The following is a 16,616-nucleotide window of genomic DNA, read 5'->3' as shown; positions in this document are numbered from 1 at the left end:
GAACAATTAAACAAAGAGGCCATGAATTTGAAAGAGACCAAAATGGGGTAGATGGGAGCAGTTGGAGGGAGGAGCAGGAGGGTAAATGATGTAATTATAACATCAAAATTAAAAAATTTGAAAATCTAAACAGACAAAAAGAACAACCTTCCACCCAAAAGGAAAATTCAAAGTCAGATAATTCTGTTTCAGCAGCATACACTTTTTTACATAAGTAAATGAGGTAATTAGAAGAGAGGTATTTGTGAGTTGAAGTACTTTCTGCAAAAAATGTTGTCTGTGAGAGAGACAATCTTATGAGGACTCTTAATAGAGACTTCAGATGCTTGGTGCATTAGGAATTGCTTTGTTTCCTGGATGTGGCACCCTTAAGGCAAGCTCCTTCTGGAGATTAACATCACCTTGGATTAAATTGGCTCTACTTAATCCCTGAGCACACATGCTAACAATAAACCCAAAGACATTTGTTTACATGAAACAAGAAGGTTGCATATCCAGTGACATTTATACAAACCACTCAAATTATTTACTCTTTTCTTCATAAGGAAAGGTTCAAGTTCTGGTAAGTAAAAAACTATTTGAAAGATTTTTCTTAGGAATATACTGTGTTCATTTTATTTTGCTTTTATCTTTCTTTTTTATTTATTTTTATTTATTTTATTTTATTTTATATTTTATTTACATTTCAGATGCCATCCCCTTTCCCCATTTTTCCTCCCTAGAAAACCCCTGTCCCATACCCCGCTTTCCTTTTTTGCTTTTATACAATTTGTTTTAAATGTTAATCAAAAGATTTATAAGTTTGGTAATGCTCAATCAGAAGTGTAACCCAATACCCAGCCTAGATATAAAAACTACCTTTGACTGGTGGAGACATGTGAACATCTGCCTCCATGCCCCCCCCTCTTTCTCTCTCTTTCTCTCTCTCATCACCTAGCTTCTCCTCTCCTTCATCTTCTCTCCTTACTCCATCTCTTCCTCTCAGTACTCCTTCCCACTTAGCTCCTCCTACATATCACTCTTCCTGTTAAAGTAAACCTTTTCTCTCAAAATACAATTAAAGCATACTTATTCCTAATTGTACCAGTGAGGTACAAGATAGTCCTAATACCCAGTCCATCATTTTGTTGACTAACCAGAACCTCTGTCATCTCTCCTAACTAAAACATTTACTTTTGATCCTGGCTTTTTTTGGCTTTAGAATGAATGTCAGCTGAAAACCATCCATTCAGATCTTTTCTCTCAAAGTAAATAGCCAGGATTGGCTATGAGACTATAGGTCTTCAACCCTGTCAGAAATCCAGAATGACTGAGTTAACTGAAATTATGGGAAGCACTAAACATAGCTTCTAAAACTTAGCCAATTTATAAAGACCACTGAACACCTGGAACGCCCCTATACTACCGAACGTTGGAGCATTAAATCTTCAGCCTTCTGGCCCAGAATCATCTGACAGACCTTAGCGCTACAGAATTATTAAGAGCTGATTACTCTGGCTAGGCAGATATAATCAGTTGACTATTCTGCATGTGTGTCCTTTTCTGGACAGTAATTTGTCTGTAGATAGAAAGAGGCAATTCTTGCCTAGTGGCTGTCATTGAACAACTGGAGTAACTCCAAGGATGCTCAATTTCTTCTTAAAATCCACAACAGGAAGCTGTAAGGAGCAGACAGGTCTCTAATCAGAATGAACATTAATATATAAATATTTGTAATGTCAATTCTATGGACTTCTGACATTTTGAAAACCAACTATCCATGTAAGGCAATCTGGACTGTTGTCTGTTAACTCCTCTCAGCTATTTCTAAATAAAATATGGGAAACACCCTAACAATAAACTCAGAGCCATGAATTTGCTATAGTCCCTTAACTCATAGGTTAACCATCTCTAATCAGTTAAAAAAAAGTTAAAGAAGGACTGGGTCTAGGCCTTGTATTCCTAAATGTGTTATACAGGCACAATGCCCATGAGAGTATCAATATTCATCTCACTTTTATATTAATAAGAAGCTCGTACCAATGAGAACCTTAAATTTGAAATCAAAGTAAATTTTATACTATTTAAGAAATTATAACTTCATCTTAATAACAATTATACATATTTCTACCAGTAGGTTATGGCTATACAATAAGTCCTAGCTAATCCTCCCTGTTCCAACAAAACCACTACTTTTCCCTAGAAAGACAGACCATTATTAACCACATTAGTCCCCAAGCCCAGGGAATAGGGGAGCTGACGCTTCTTTAACTTCTTCAAGCTGATTACAAGCATTGAGCTATTAGAAGAGGGGTGGGGGGAAGAGTAAGTTGATAAGCCTCTGACACTGTGTCTTCACTGAATCCAGATGGAATTCCAGGACATCAGAGGTTTGGGCAGGTCTGCTCAGTATTCTTGATGAGTAGATACACCAAGGCTGTGTATTCTGCAATATACAATTCTCAGAACAAGTTTTAGTATCAAGAAAAAATTTTTTTTCCTAGAGGGCTGACATTTTTCTTAAAGATGCTGGTTCTAACAATTTTTCTTTTTTTTTCCCTTTTTAAAATTGGTTGTAATATTTATATTTCAGATTTTATCCCCTTACCCCACTTCCTCCCACCACACAGAAACCTCCTATCCCACCCCCCTCCTCATGCTTCTATGAGGCAGTGCCCGCACCTATCCCCCCACTACCTCCTCCCCACCCTCACATCCCCCCCACTGTGTGTTCACTTTTTGTGGGACCAAGAAACTCCTCTCCCACCTATGCCCAACAAGACCATCCTACCCTACATATACAGCTGGAGTCTTGGGTCCATTCCTATGTGTTCCCAGGTTTGTGGTTTAGACCCTGGGGGGCTCTGGTTGTTAGGTATTGTTGCTTTCCTCCTGGGGTCACAAACTCTTTCTGCTCCTTCAGTCCTCTCTCTAAGTTCTCCATTGGGAAACCCCTGATCATATCAGTGGTTAACTGTGAGCATCGTCCTCTGAGTGTGTTAGTCTTTGGCAGACCTCTAAGGAGACAGCTATATGATGTTCCTGACAGTATGCACTTCCAGCCATCCACAACAGTGTTTAGCTTAGGTGGCTGTACATGGGATGAACACCCAGGTGGAATGGTCTCCTGATGGCCCCTCCTTCAGTTTCTGTCCCATGTTTTCTTTCCATATTTGCTCCCTTGAGCATTTTTGTTTCTCGTTCTAAGTAGAACTGAGGCATGCCCTCTTGGTCTTCTTTCTTCATGAGCTTCATGTGGTCTGCTGGTTGAGTCTTCACTAATCCAAGCTTTTGGGCTAACATCCGCTTAACAGTGAGTAAATACCCTGTGTGTTCTTTTGGGATTGGGTTAACTCACTCAAGATGATAATTTCTAGATCCATCCATTTACCTAAAAATTTCTCGAATTCATTATTTTTAATAGCTGAGTAATACTCCATTGTGTAGATGTACCGCATTTTTTGTATCCATTCCTCTGTTGAGGGACATCTTGGTTCTTTCCAGCTTCTGGCTATTATAAATAAGGCTGCTATGAACATAGTGGAGCATATGTCCTTATTATATGTTGGAGCATCTTCTGGGTATATGCCCAGGAGTGCTATAGCTGGATCCTCAGGTAATGCTATGTCCAATTTTCTGAGGAACCACCAGACTGATTTCCAGAGTGGTTGTACCAGCTTGCAATCCCACCAACAATGGAGGAGTGTTCCTCTTTCTCCACATCCTCGCCAGCATCTACTATCACCTGAGTTTTTGATCTTAGCCATTCTGACTGGTGTGAGGTGGTATCTCAGGGTTGTTTTGATTTGCATTTCCCTGATGACTAAGAATGTTGAGCATTTCTTAAGGTGCTTCTCAGCCATTCGAGTTTCCTCTGTTGAGAATTCTTTGTTTAGCTCTGTACCCCATTTTTAAATATGGTTATATGGTTGTCTGGAGTATAATTTCTTGAGTTCTTTGTATCTTGGACATTAGCCCTCTATCGGATGTAGGATTGGTTAAGATCTTTTCCCAATCTGTTGGTTGCCGTTTTGTCTTATTGACAGTGTCCTTTGCCTTACAGAAGCTTTGCAATTTGATGAGGTCCCATTTGTCAATTCTTGATCTTAGAGCATAAGCCATTGGTGTTCTGTTCAGGAACTTTTCCCCTGTGCCTAGGTATTCAAGGGTCTTTCCCACCTTCTCTTCTATTAGTTTCAGTGTATCTGGTTTTAAGTGAAGGTTTTTTATCCACTTGGATTTGAGCTTTGTACAAGGAGATATGAATGGATTGATTTGCATTCCTCTACATGCTGACTTTCAGTTGAACAAGCACCATTTGCTGAAAATGATGTCCTTTTTCCACTGGATGGTTTTAGCTCCTTTGTCAAAGAACAAGTGACCATAGGTATGTGGGCTCATTTCTGGATCTTCAATTCTATTCCATTGATCTTCCTGCCTGTCTCTGTACCAATACCATGCAGTTTTTATTACTATTGCCCTGTAGTATAGTTTGAGGTCAGGGATGTTGATTCCCCCAGAAGTTCTTTTGTTGTTGAGAATAGTTTACGCTATCCTGGGTTTTTTGTTGTTCCAAATAAATTTACAAATTGCTCTTTCTATCTATATGAAGAATTGATTTAGAATTTTGATGGGGATTGCTTTGAATCTATAGATTGCTTTTGGTAACATGGCCATTTTTACTAAATTAACCCTGCCAATCCAGGAGCATGGGAGTTCTTTCCATCTTCTGAGATCTTCTTCTATTTCTTTCTTCAGAGACTTGAAGTTCTTGTCATACAGATCTTTCACTTGCTTGCTTAGATTCACTCCAAGATATTTTATGTTATTTGTAACTATTGTGAAGGGTGTCATTTCCCTAATTTCTTTCTCAGCCTGTTTATCTTTTGAGTATAAGAAGGCTACTGATTTGTTTGAGTTGATTTTATATCCAGCCACTTTACTGAAGTTGTTTATCAGGTTTAGGAGTTCTCTGGTGGAAGTTTTAGGGTCACTTAAGTATACTATCATATCATCTGCAAATAGTGAAATTTTGACTTCTTCCTTATTTGTATCCCTTTGACTGACTTCCTTTTGTTGTCTAATTGCTCTATCTAGGACTTCCAGTACTATATTGAATAGGTAGGGTGAGAGTGGGCAGCCAATTATCCTTTGAAGTGCTGGATTTGTGGCAAGATATTGTGTAAATTTGGATTTGTCATGGAATAATTTGGTTTCTCCATAAATATTGATTGAGAGTTTTGCTGGGTATAGTAGTCTGGGCTGGCATTTATGTTCTCTTAGAGCCTGTATGATATCAGTCCAGGATCTTCTGGCTTTTATAGTCTCTGGTGAGAAATCTGGTGTAATTCTTATAGGTCTGCTTTTATATGTTACTTTGCCTTTTTCCCTTACTGCTTTTAGTATCTTCTCTTTGTTCTGCATGTTTGGTGTTTTGATTATTATGTGACGGGAGGTATTTCTTTTTTGGTCTAGTCTATTTGGGGTTCTGTAGGCTTCTTGTATATTTAAGGACATCTCTTTCTTTAGGTTAGGGAAGATTTCCTCTATAATTTTGTTGAAGATATTTCCTTGCCCTTTAAGTTGGGAGTCTTCACCCTCATCTATACCTATTATCCTTAGGTTTGGTCTTCTCATTGTGTCCTGGATTTCCTGGATGTTTTGTGTTAGGAGTTTTTTACATTTCACATTTTCTTTGACCATTGTGTCTATGTTTTCCATGGTATCTTCTGTGCATGAGATTCTCTCTTCTATCTCTTGTATTCTGTTGTTGATGCTTGTGTCTATGACTCCTGATCTTTTTCCTAGGTTTTCTATCTCCAGAGAAGTCTCCTTTTGAGATTTCTTTATTGTTTCTACTTCTATTTTTAGATCCTGGACGGTTTTGTGTAATTCCTTTACTTGTTTGGCTGTGTTTTCTGGCATTTCTTTAAGGGCTTCTACCTGTTTACCTGCATTCTCCTCAAATTCTTTGAGAGTGTTGTTTATGTCCTTTTTAAAGTCCTCCATCACCACCATGAGAAGTGATTTTAATTCTGAGTCCTGCTTTTCTGGTGTGATGTGGTGTTCAGGACTTGCTATGGTGGGGGAACTGGGTTCTGGTGATGCCAAGTAACTTTGGTTTCTGTTGTTTACATTCCTGCGCTTGCCTTTCACCATTTGGTTAGCTGTAGTTCTACTCGCACTCATTGTTTCTGACTGGAGTCTGATTTTCCAGTTATCTTGGTTGTGTCAGAACTCCTCGGGGTATGGATGACTCTATGATCCTGAGCTCCAGCTGCTCTGGGTTCAATGGCTCCTCTAGGATATTTCAGGATATGGTGTCTCCACAGTGGTAAACCAGCTAGGTGTTTGATGTTCTGAATGTAGTTGCTCCTCTAGGATGCTTTAGGATATGGTGTCCCTTGCTCTGCAGCTCTGTGGGCCATGTCCTCTCTAGGATGCCTGGAGCTCTAAGGTCCTTGACCTCTCTTGGGTACCTCTGCAGCTCTGTGGTCTGTGCCTTTTCTAGAGTGCCTCCAGACTCAATTTCCAGAGGGGAGCAGATCCCCTGGGAGACTGCTCAAGCCACTTTATCTGGGCCAGAGGCGGAAGGGGCGTGGTTCTCCACAGGGGCAGGGTCTGGCTGCCAGGTGCCCTCTGGGGGGCTCTCTACTGCCAGTTGTGCTTCTAAGGCCTAGGGCTGTGCGTGGGTTCTCCTACCTTCTGCTCTTTGATCCGTGCCCTCCCTAGGGTGCCTCCGGACTCAGTTTCCAGAGGGGAGCAGATCGGCTGGGAGACTGCTTGAGCCACCGGTGTCCAGCGCTTTTATCTTTCATATCTGGAATACAAGCTTCTGTTTTATCTTTGATCATTAGAACAATAAATGTTATTAATAATTATTGTCTGTGACTAAAATCTGACAGCAATCTTTGTAGCATTCTGATATTGGAGTAGGTGAAAGCTTTAGTGTTGGGAAATTGTGATTCCAGTTTAGTGAAATATGAGGAGGCTTATTGTAGTTTTGATTATAATAGCATTATATACTTATTATAGGAAACTATGATGCATTAAAGAGCTTGTTTATAATTCAAAAGTTATGGTTACCACAGTAACCAGTATATATTTCCTCTGAGTCTCTTTTCCCTCCGGCCCAACTTGACTATGGAAATTTGTGATGAAATGCATTAGTTTTGCTACAGTATCATGCAAATTGTCCTGAAAGTAAATATTCTAATTTTGCCAGTTTTCTACACCATCCTTCCTCAACTGCCTGAATTCTTATCACATGGGAGAAAATGAAATCAAAAATGTAATTAGTGAAAGGATATGTGTATCTTTTAGATCCATCATTTATTTTTTCAGACGTGTGGGGGACCAAATACATCATGTAAGTAGAGGCTACTGTTTAGGTCTTAATAGGACAGAATTAAAAGTGTTGTTGACTGAGACCCATTATAAGATAGGTAAGCATCTCCACAGCCAAACATGGTGAATAAAAGGGTATTATGTTTCCCTCCTTAACTTGACAAAGTATTCCTAAGTGCTCCATTGTTTAACTTCTGGCAGTGAAAGGAGGGAAGTTATTGATAGCAAGCTATCCCAGCATTAGCAAACAATTTTAGTATCCACTGGAGTAACAGCAAATATAATTTGTTATCTTCAGGGAGTCAGTCTGAAGAAAAGAAGCAGGTCTCAAGATTCCAGTTTCCTTATCACCTCTGTCTCACTTATTCTTCAGGGTAAGCTGAGTAGATTAGTTGGTTTATTTTCTAGGTTAGTACAAAGTTTACTATTGCATTGTTCCAGTCTCACAGGGCATGTGTTTGGAAATGCTTATAAGAGAATTTCTATCCAGACTTTTATTAATTTCACAAATTAAAAGAGAAGCTCAAATGGCAAACACTATCAAAACTTGGTGCTCACGTAGCTTGTGTGGTGGCTCTGTGCTGCACTAGCTTCCCTTTCCTCCAAAGGCATCCCTGCTACCCTGCATCTGGCATCTGAGCTTTCCATGAATTCCCTCTGGACAGTGTTACCTTCCATTTGCTGCCTGCAGCCTGGAGGAGGCATCCCCTTTTGAGTATTCGCTTGGTACACGGACACACCATCAGTTTACTTCTGAACTGCACCATTACTGTTCGGGGATTCTCGGAGGGGTACATGACTACAACAGGGCTACGTCCGAGCCACTGCCTTTGGAAGGAATTTGGTTGACAATCTCTTAGGCAGTGATTGTGTTCTGCACCAAATGAAGACGGAACTTTTATTTAATGTTGGTGCTGAATTTTCATGTTTTGTGTTGTACCCACAGGGCCTACCTTACCATAGGCTCTTAAGCCTGACTGCACGAGTGCAAAACCACAGAGCTTCCCAAAATTTTCTCTACTGACTTATTCCCCTACTGTGTGTCTCGGGTCTTCCAGGGCATGGCAATTTACTTCATCTTGCCCTTTGTGTATTAGGCTCAAAACAGGGCTGGCAGTGATGGACTAAGAGAAAGCTTGGGGGAAGTTGTTGGTTCTTTCTCTTTCAGGTTTTGACTTGTATCTGTCCCTTTTGGTCCAAGTTCAAACTTTTTTTTGTAATTGCCCAAAGCAAAGAAATATAAAGCTTTTCAAATCCTTCACCCATGTACAAATCTGTTTCCCAAATGGCCACCACGTTAACAGCATTTCAAACAGTGAGCTTTAGAAAACTAAATTAAAGTTTTCACAATGCCCTTGCAAAGAGGTGCATTTTATTTTTCCAAAATGAAGTAAAAATGTGTCTCAAATACCCACTCATGAATTTTCAAATAAACAGTGAACCAACCTAGAAACAATTGGAGGTAAGGGGGCTCTGAAGTCTTTTTATTTAATAGTGAAGGGAATTTAAAAATAGCCATAGAGGAATTGTACATATTTATGAGACACATTGTGACATCTGAATCCAATATAATATACAATGATCAGACCAAGAGGAATGGGGCTACTAGTTCCTCAGACATTTACTAATTAGTTTTGTTGGGAAAACAAACAATTTGCTACCTGAAATAGTCAAACTAAATGTTAGCCATACTGTCTAAAGCAGACAGGAGTCATTCATCCTGTTCACTTGTATTCCTCCACTGGTGACACACCCTCTTACCTTGTAGTTGGTAAGGGAAAAGAGCTTAAGCAGGCTGCTCAAGGTCAGGTCAGTCATTATCAGAGGATGAGAAGAGGCTTCAGTTTTGCTGACTCCATTAAAAAGCTAGATTTTCCAGCCACTCACCCACTTGTCAGCTCTGGCTACCTTTATTATCTTAAAAACTATAATTACTTTAAATCTCTGGGCTAATGAGACAGGAAACAACTATTTCCTAGGTTGATCAAGGAATTTTTTTTCTTCTGAATTGCACATAAAGATTTGCAAATCACTTGGGAGATGCATGAAAAGTCTTAGGTAATAGCTTGCAAATATTTATGTAGGTGATTTGACACCTACACAAACATGCCTTCTGCTATCTCTATACTACCAACTAAATATTTCATTCAATTTGTCTTCAAGTATGCAGAGATTTCTTATGCTTTCAAAGGCACTAATAGCTAATCTGAATTAAAACAACAGAAATAGTCATAATATACTATAAAGAAGACCTATAACCAGATAAAGCCTTTTTACAGCTTCCAATATTATCACTCAGATTCTGACCTTAAGGAACACCTCTGTGGCTTACTAAAATGGCCTTTCTCTAATTTGCTCCCGATGTTCTTGTTTTTATGTTCTTGAACTCGTGGAGCATGCACAGTTAGGTGGCACCATGTTTTATCAGTTCCTAGCAATTCTGTCCCTTATTCAGTGAGGAGTTCCCAGTGTAAGCATCATGACAAATTATTCTCATTTTGCAGAGGAAGCATTTGATTCTAACATATCCATTACAGATATACATGGTTTATTACTTAATGGTAAGCCTTTTCTCTATATACTTATTACAGATCTCCACAATACATTCTTTGCTCAATGATACATGTCCCTTTAGATATACTCATTACAGATCTCAATGATAGATTATGTAATGATACATATATTCACTACGACACATTCTTTACTTAGACACTCATTCCCTTCCATTCAAATTTCTAGCTGAACTTTAAGCCTTCCCCCTCCTTTCGTTAGGTCATGAAGGATTGGATTAAATCAACAAGTTGGTAAACTTTTACTTTTCTTCTTAGAGGAGCTCTGACTTGTGTCTCTGAGTTTTTAAAGTCCTATAATTTTTTTAAATTTTAAACATTTACAAAGTTTAGTGACATTTAAAAACTGGGGTTGAGGATGCTGCTCAGTTGTTTAGTATGCAGATGGCCTTACTTAGATCCCTTGCACTGAAAACTAAAAGCAAAAATGGAGTATCCCTACAAATACTACCCATAGGTATATATCACCCTGTGGTACCTAACATCAACTTTTGTCTCTCCATTTTGAGGTCATTTGAGCTGGTCAATTTTAGAGGCTTGGTCAGCTCGCATAGTCCAACCATGGCTTTAGTCCACTGTAACCTTGGTGTGGGTCTAGTGTACCTATGGATTGATATCTGTAACTTTAAGCAATTTTCTCTGGCATGCCAGTCAGATTTTTCAAGAACTGGCTATATGTTCTGACACCTGAAGGAACCTTGGGTCCTTTGGAGGTGGGCAGCCAAACAGTATCTCAAAAGATGATTATTTACAGGATTTACACTAAACTGAAATATAAAAATAGCAGAATTACTGGTCAAGGTCAAGGGAGGCCTGCTTCTTGGCCACTGTCATTTACAAGTTTTATTCATTTTCTTAACTTGGCCTGAAGATGGTACCAGATGTGCAAGTTCCAAGTTAATTCTCTGTGTGAGTAGAAGAAGTTTCTACCCAGTCTGAAAAGATGCGCAGTGTAACTAGCAAGAATCAATGTTCCCTGCTGAACTGAATGCCAGTAAAGTCCTCTTCTAATATTCAAATGGACAGGACCTCCAATTTTACATCAGCAAGGTAGGGCTTGGGTCCCTGCTTGTGATTGTTTCAGGTCCACTGCAGACAGGCATTGCTAGCTTGTTGGGTCAGTGTTGGCAACCTTAGACCAGCAAAGATCTTTTCAACAGTTCTCCTAGGTTAGTTTTCCCAAGATGTATGCTATACGCGCTTGCTGGACTAAGCTGGAAGCTGTCATCTCTGGTATTATTTTTCTATCTGTGGTACTTGGCCAGCCCTCCTGATTTTCAACAGTCCCTTCGTCAGTTGCTTTTGTTTTTTCTTCTGACTTTCATGAGGAAATTCTGGGAACACTAGGAATGTGAACATATCTTTTGGGAATGTGATAAATTAGGGGAGGACCTGACATTTTCCTTAGTTGGTACTTCAGAATAAGTTCTTCCCTGGAACACAGCCAGCTGGAGTTTGGAATACATGGTAGGCTGAGCAAGGTTAATGAGCATGGCCTCTGAGGGGGTGAGACCAGGTCATCTTAAGATTGCCTTGGTTCCATAGTAGCACCAGAAATTCAAGCCAGGTTTCATCTTCTATGGAAGCCACAGGGTAGGGGTGTGTGCTTTTTTGGTTCTTCAGGTTTGATAGTCTGTGAGACTGTGTGGGTATCACATTGGTATGGTGCAGACCCCATGATGAGAAATATTCCATAACCAGGAGCTGGTGGAGTTTATACACATCTATCCCCCTGTGGTGCATAGCATGGGGCTGAAAATATTGGCTTCTCCCTCAAACAAGTGCCTGGCTGACAAGTTGCCTTTAATCGACTTAAAAAGTCTTACCTTATGGCCACATGTGTATCCTCATGTTCAGTCATCTCCTGTTACGGAAAATGAATGCCCATTTATGTAAAACAGCCTCAGCAGAACTGCAGGTTGGGGCCCAATCAGAACCTATACTGAGAGCTATGAAACCAGTACAAGAAATCACATGCTCATTCACCACCCAGTCAGAAGTTATACATTCTCATTTTACTTTTCAAAAATATTTTATTTATTTTTATTTTATGTGCCTACACATATTCCATGTAAGGGTGTCCTGTAAACTGGATTTACACACAGTTGTGAGTTGCCCCATGGGTGTTGGGAATTGAACCCAGGTCCTCTAGAAGAACAGCCAGTGCTTTTAACCCCTGAGTCATCTCTCCAGCCCCACATTCCCACATTCCAATTTTAAAATTCCTAGTCTATTTCTTAGGACACCAGTCTATCTTTTTCTTGGATACAAATGCCATCTTGGTATACCATAAAGGCTTCACATTCTGTTTTTTGAAGGGAATCCAATGTGTGCTAGAAATTCCTGCCTGTCTCCCGGGGACCTACCCAGTCTAGACATTCCAGCACAGCCTCATCTTAGTATATTCAGAAACTCTGATTCTGGGCTTCGCAGTCCTCTTGGCTACTGGAAGAACACCCTGCAATCCCTTCCGGAGTGTGCATCTCTCAGTTCTAGAGCCTTCAGTGGGCTGAGAAGTCCCAGAGCAGCAGCCTCCCTGAACCAACTGAGGTCATGTTGAAGGAGATCTGGATTGGAGGTTTCCAGAAATGCTGTGGGAATCTTTCTGTAATAAGCAAGTTGACACCAATGAGAGTAGAACAGGGGAGATGTCACTGGTGAACCAAAGCCAGAGGATGGTGAGTCTTACCTGTACTCACAATAGAAAGGTGCTCCAGTTGACCTGGATAAGGCTTGCCTGCACTCTCTCTGGCTCAGCAGCTGCTCTATTTTCATTTTTTTATTGGATATTTTATTTACAGTTTAGATTTCATCCCCTTTCCCCATTACCCCTTTTAGAAAACCCCTATCCCAAGCCCCTTTTCATTTTTGCATTTATACACTTTTTAAAAATGTTAATCAAAGGCTTTATAAGTTTGGTAATGCTCAATCAGAGGTGTAACCCAATACCCAACCTAGATATATCAACTATCTTTGACTGGTGGAGACACGTGAACATCTGCCTCCCTGTCTCCCCACTCTTTCTCTCTCTCATCACCTAGTTTCTCCTCTCCTTCTCCTCTTCCTCCTTACTCCTCTTCTCCCTCTCAGTACTCCTCCCACCTTAGCTCCTCCTACATATCACCCTTCCTGTTAAAACTTTTCTCTCAAAATACAATTAGAGCTTAATTATGCCAATTTGTACCAGTGAGGTACAAGATAGTCCTAATATCCAGTCCATCATTTTGTTGACTAGCCAGAACCTCTGTCATCTCTCCTAATTAAAACACTTAGTTCTGAACCTGGCTTTTTCCTTGGCTTTAGAATGAATGTCAGCTGAAAATCATCTACTGAGATCTTTTCTCTCAAGGTAAATAGCCAGGATTGGCTATGAGACTATAAGTTTTCAACCCCGTCAGAAATCCAGAATGACTGATTTAATTATAATTGTGGGGAGCACAAAGCATAGCCTCTGTTCTTCCGCCTTCTGGCCCAGGATCATCTGACAGACCTTAGTGCTACAGAATTATTAAGGGCTGATTACTCTGTCTAGGCAGATATAATCAGTCGACTATTCTGCAAGTGTGTCCTTTTCTGGACAGTGATTTGTCTGTAGATGGAAAGAGGCAATTCTTGTCTAGTGGCTGTCTCACCACAACTGGAGTAACTCCAAAGATGCTCAATTTCTTCTTAGAATTCAATACAGGAAGCTGTCAGGAGCAGACAGTTCTCTAATCAAAATGAACATTAATACAGAAATGTTTGTCACATCAATTCTGTGGACTTCTGATGTTTTGAAAACCAACTATTTATGTAAGGTAATCTGGACTGTTGTCTGTTAACTCCACTCAGCTATTTCTAAATAAAGCATAGAAAACACCCAAACATTAAACTCCAAGCCATGAATTTGCTGTAGTCCCTTAACTCACAGGCTGACCATCTCAAATCTGTTTTAAAAAGTTAAAGAAGGACTGGGTCTAAGCCTTGTATTCCTAAATGTGTTATACTGGTACAATGCCTATGAGAGTAACAATATTCATCTCACTTTTATATCAATAAGAAGCTCGTACCAATGAAAACCTTAAAATTTGTAATCAAAGTAAATTGGTGCCATTTAAGAAATTATACCTCTGAGGTCCTGGAATTCCATCTGGATGCAGTGAAGACACAGCATCAGAGGCTTATCAATTTACTTTCCCCCCACCCCTCTTCTAATATGTCAACGCCCATAATCAGCTTGAAGAAGCTAATGAAGAGTCAGCGCCCCTATTCCCTGGGCTTGGGGACTAAGGTGGTAAATGTTGGGCTATTTTTCTAGGGAAAAGTAGTGGTTTTGTTGGAACAGAGAGGATTAGCTAGGATTTATTACATAGCCATAACCTATTGGTAGAAATCTGTACAATTATTATCAGCAGTTGCTCTATAATCACACATATGCACCTCAGCTCCTGAAAGACTTTGATCCTCAGGCCAGTTTGTATGCTTTTACACTCTAGAACCACAAGGTGGCGGGGGCAAGCAAGCAAGATTCTACAGAAGTCTATGCAGGTAATTAAGGGCAATGAGGGACTGTTTCAGCTGCTCTCCAGGTCATCCTGTTCAAGGCAGCAAGTGAAGCCATGCTTGGTAGACAGAGGAGGCAGTGCTTTAAGTGACTCACTAAATAAACCAATATCTAGTAAATTGTTTTTTCTACCTTATTCTTCTTCACAAATAGAAATCTCTGTCACAACACTGTGGGAATAAGGTCTTCATTCAGTTATATGCCGTGATTATCTTTTTGAAAAAAGATTTTATTTTATGTAAATACACTGGTGCTGTCTTCAGATGCACCAGATTGGATATCATTACAGATGGTTATGAGCCACCCTGTGGTTTCTGGGAGTTGGACTCAGGACCTCTGAAAGAGCAGTCAGTGCTCTTCTTAACTGGTGAGCCATTTTGCCAACCCCACGATTATCTATCTATCTATCTGTCTATCTATCTATCTATCTATGTATCTATCTATCTATCTATCTATCCATCCATCCACATATGTCACTGTTACACAGGGCTCTGTTGTATTGACATATACACTATAAGTTATTTAATTATTTTTTTAAGTGTCAGTATGCTATTCTAAAGTTTTTATTGTAAACATCCTTATTCTCCTCCCTACCCACAGCTGAGAACCCAATTCAGGGACTTGAGCTAGGCAAGCTGTTCTCCCATTGAACTCAGTCTCCCAGTCTCACTCATTTTTGGTTTATTGTGGTGTCTTAAGATTGTCTACCAAATTTGGCAGGCCACTTAATAAATATAATCCTAGAACTATTCTGCATGTCTTCAGCTATAATTAGCAAGCATTAACATTATTACACAGTCTCAGTGGTACAACTACAGAACACTGTAGAAATAAGCCATTTTCTCTCCTCTTTAGGTCTCATCCAAAATGAGTGAGACATCTTCCACTAGTTTCTCCATGATTCATCTGCCTTCTTCTGAAGGTCAAGTTTTTTCTGTCATTCAAATGTCACTCATCCCATAGTGGCTAAACGTATCTGTTTTTATAAGCGTGGAGACCCCCAGTTTGGTAGTGTTAGGGTGGCGGTCAACCCTCGTTCCTTTAAGACTTTTGACTCTCTGCTGGACAACTTATCCATGAAGGTGCCCCTGCTCTTTGGGGTGAGGAATATCAGCATGCCTCGTGGACCGCACAACATCACCAGGCTGGAGGAGCTAGAGGATGGCAAGTCTTACATATGCTCTCACAATAAGAAGGTGATTCCAGTTGACCTGGACAAGGCTTGCCGCCTCGCTTGACCCTGGCTCAGTAGTTGTTCTCTAAGCACACATGTGCAGCTCCGCTCTGCTGCTGCTACCATGTCCACCACAGCTCCCAGGATGCCACACATTGTTTCAGTGCACAGGCTGAGAAGATTCTGTACTTTCCCACCACCTGGATCTCCTCACCCCTCCCTTTACAAACTGTGGTATAAAAATGTGCTTTGTGCCCAAATACACGACTCTTGACAAGCAATTGCTTCCTTGAGTCCTTTCTCTCTCTTGCTCGTTCTTCTTTCAGGTTGAGGTCCTCCTTGTGCCCACAAATAACCAAGGCAAGGGTCGGGTCAGCAGAAAAGCTGTAAATATCCCAAGGAGGAAGCAGCAAAGAAAGAAGAAAAAGGAAAATTAGTACAAAATGCCATTTCTCTGTATTTTACAATAAAATGTTATATGTATATTTCTAAACTGTATGTAGTCAGTGGTTATTTGGAAATGTTACTGCACTTTCTGAGGATTTTATTTTTTTTCAAACTACTATTAAAAAGTAAACTAACCATACTTTAGTGGAGACATTCACAGAATTTTAATTTTCACAATTTTATAAGGGAATGATAATAAGAAATATATAAAGTACAAACTGTGTGATGATTATATTATATGGATAAAAATTTTTATGTGTTTTTGTTTTCTATGCTTACCAGTACCAAAGCTGGAATCTAATAAAGTCCCATATATCTATGCAAGAAAGGCACAAAAGAGCAGTAAATGGTGCGGTTCCATCTGAGTGTATATGAGAGAGCCCTTGGAAGCTTTATGAAAATGGAAACATCTTTAATGCTTGATTAATAAAATAATATTTATTTTTTTATTTGAGTAATTGATACAGTTAATTTAATATAAACATAAAGAGCAGCTGAGTTAGACACAGCCCAGTGTTGCTTTCAGTGTGAGGTTTCTGTTGTTAACTTTGGCGGC

The 16,616-nt window shown here is 39.8% G+C and overlaps 1 long non-coding RNA gene across 1 annotated transcript in view; it reads left to right on the top strand.

Moving 5' to 3' along the window:
• Nucleotides 1–471: 471 nt before the first annotated feature.
• Nucleotides 472–16,616, top strand: part of LOC143440190 (uncharacterized) — a 52,953-nt gene continuing 36,808 nt past the window's right edge. Inside the window, exons 1-2 of the long non-coding RNA XR_013108033.1 lie at nucleotides 472–562; nucleotides 7,625–7,700. This is a non-coding gene — a long non-coding RNA (uncharacterized LOC143440190). The remainder of the gene's footprint in view (nucleotides 563–7,624; nucleotides 7,701–16,616) is intronic.

The sequence above is a fragment of the Arvicanthis niloticus genome, chromosome 28 (genome assembly GCF_011762505.2).
Source record: "Arvicanthis niloticus isolate mArvNil1 chromosome 28, mArvNil1.pat.X, whole genome shotgun sequence".
Lineage (NCBI taxonomy): Eukaryota > Metazoa > Chordata > Mammalia > Rodentia > Muridae > Arvicanthis > Arvicanthis niloticus.
Note: the sequence above shows the minus strand (reverse complement) of the source record. Positions and strands in the feature narration are given on the sequence as shown.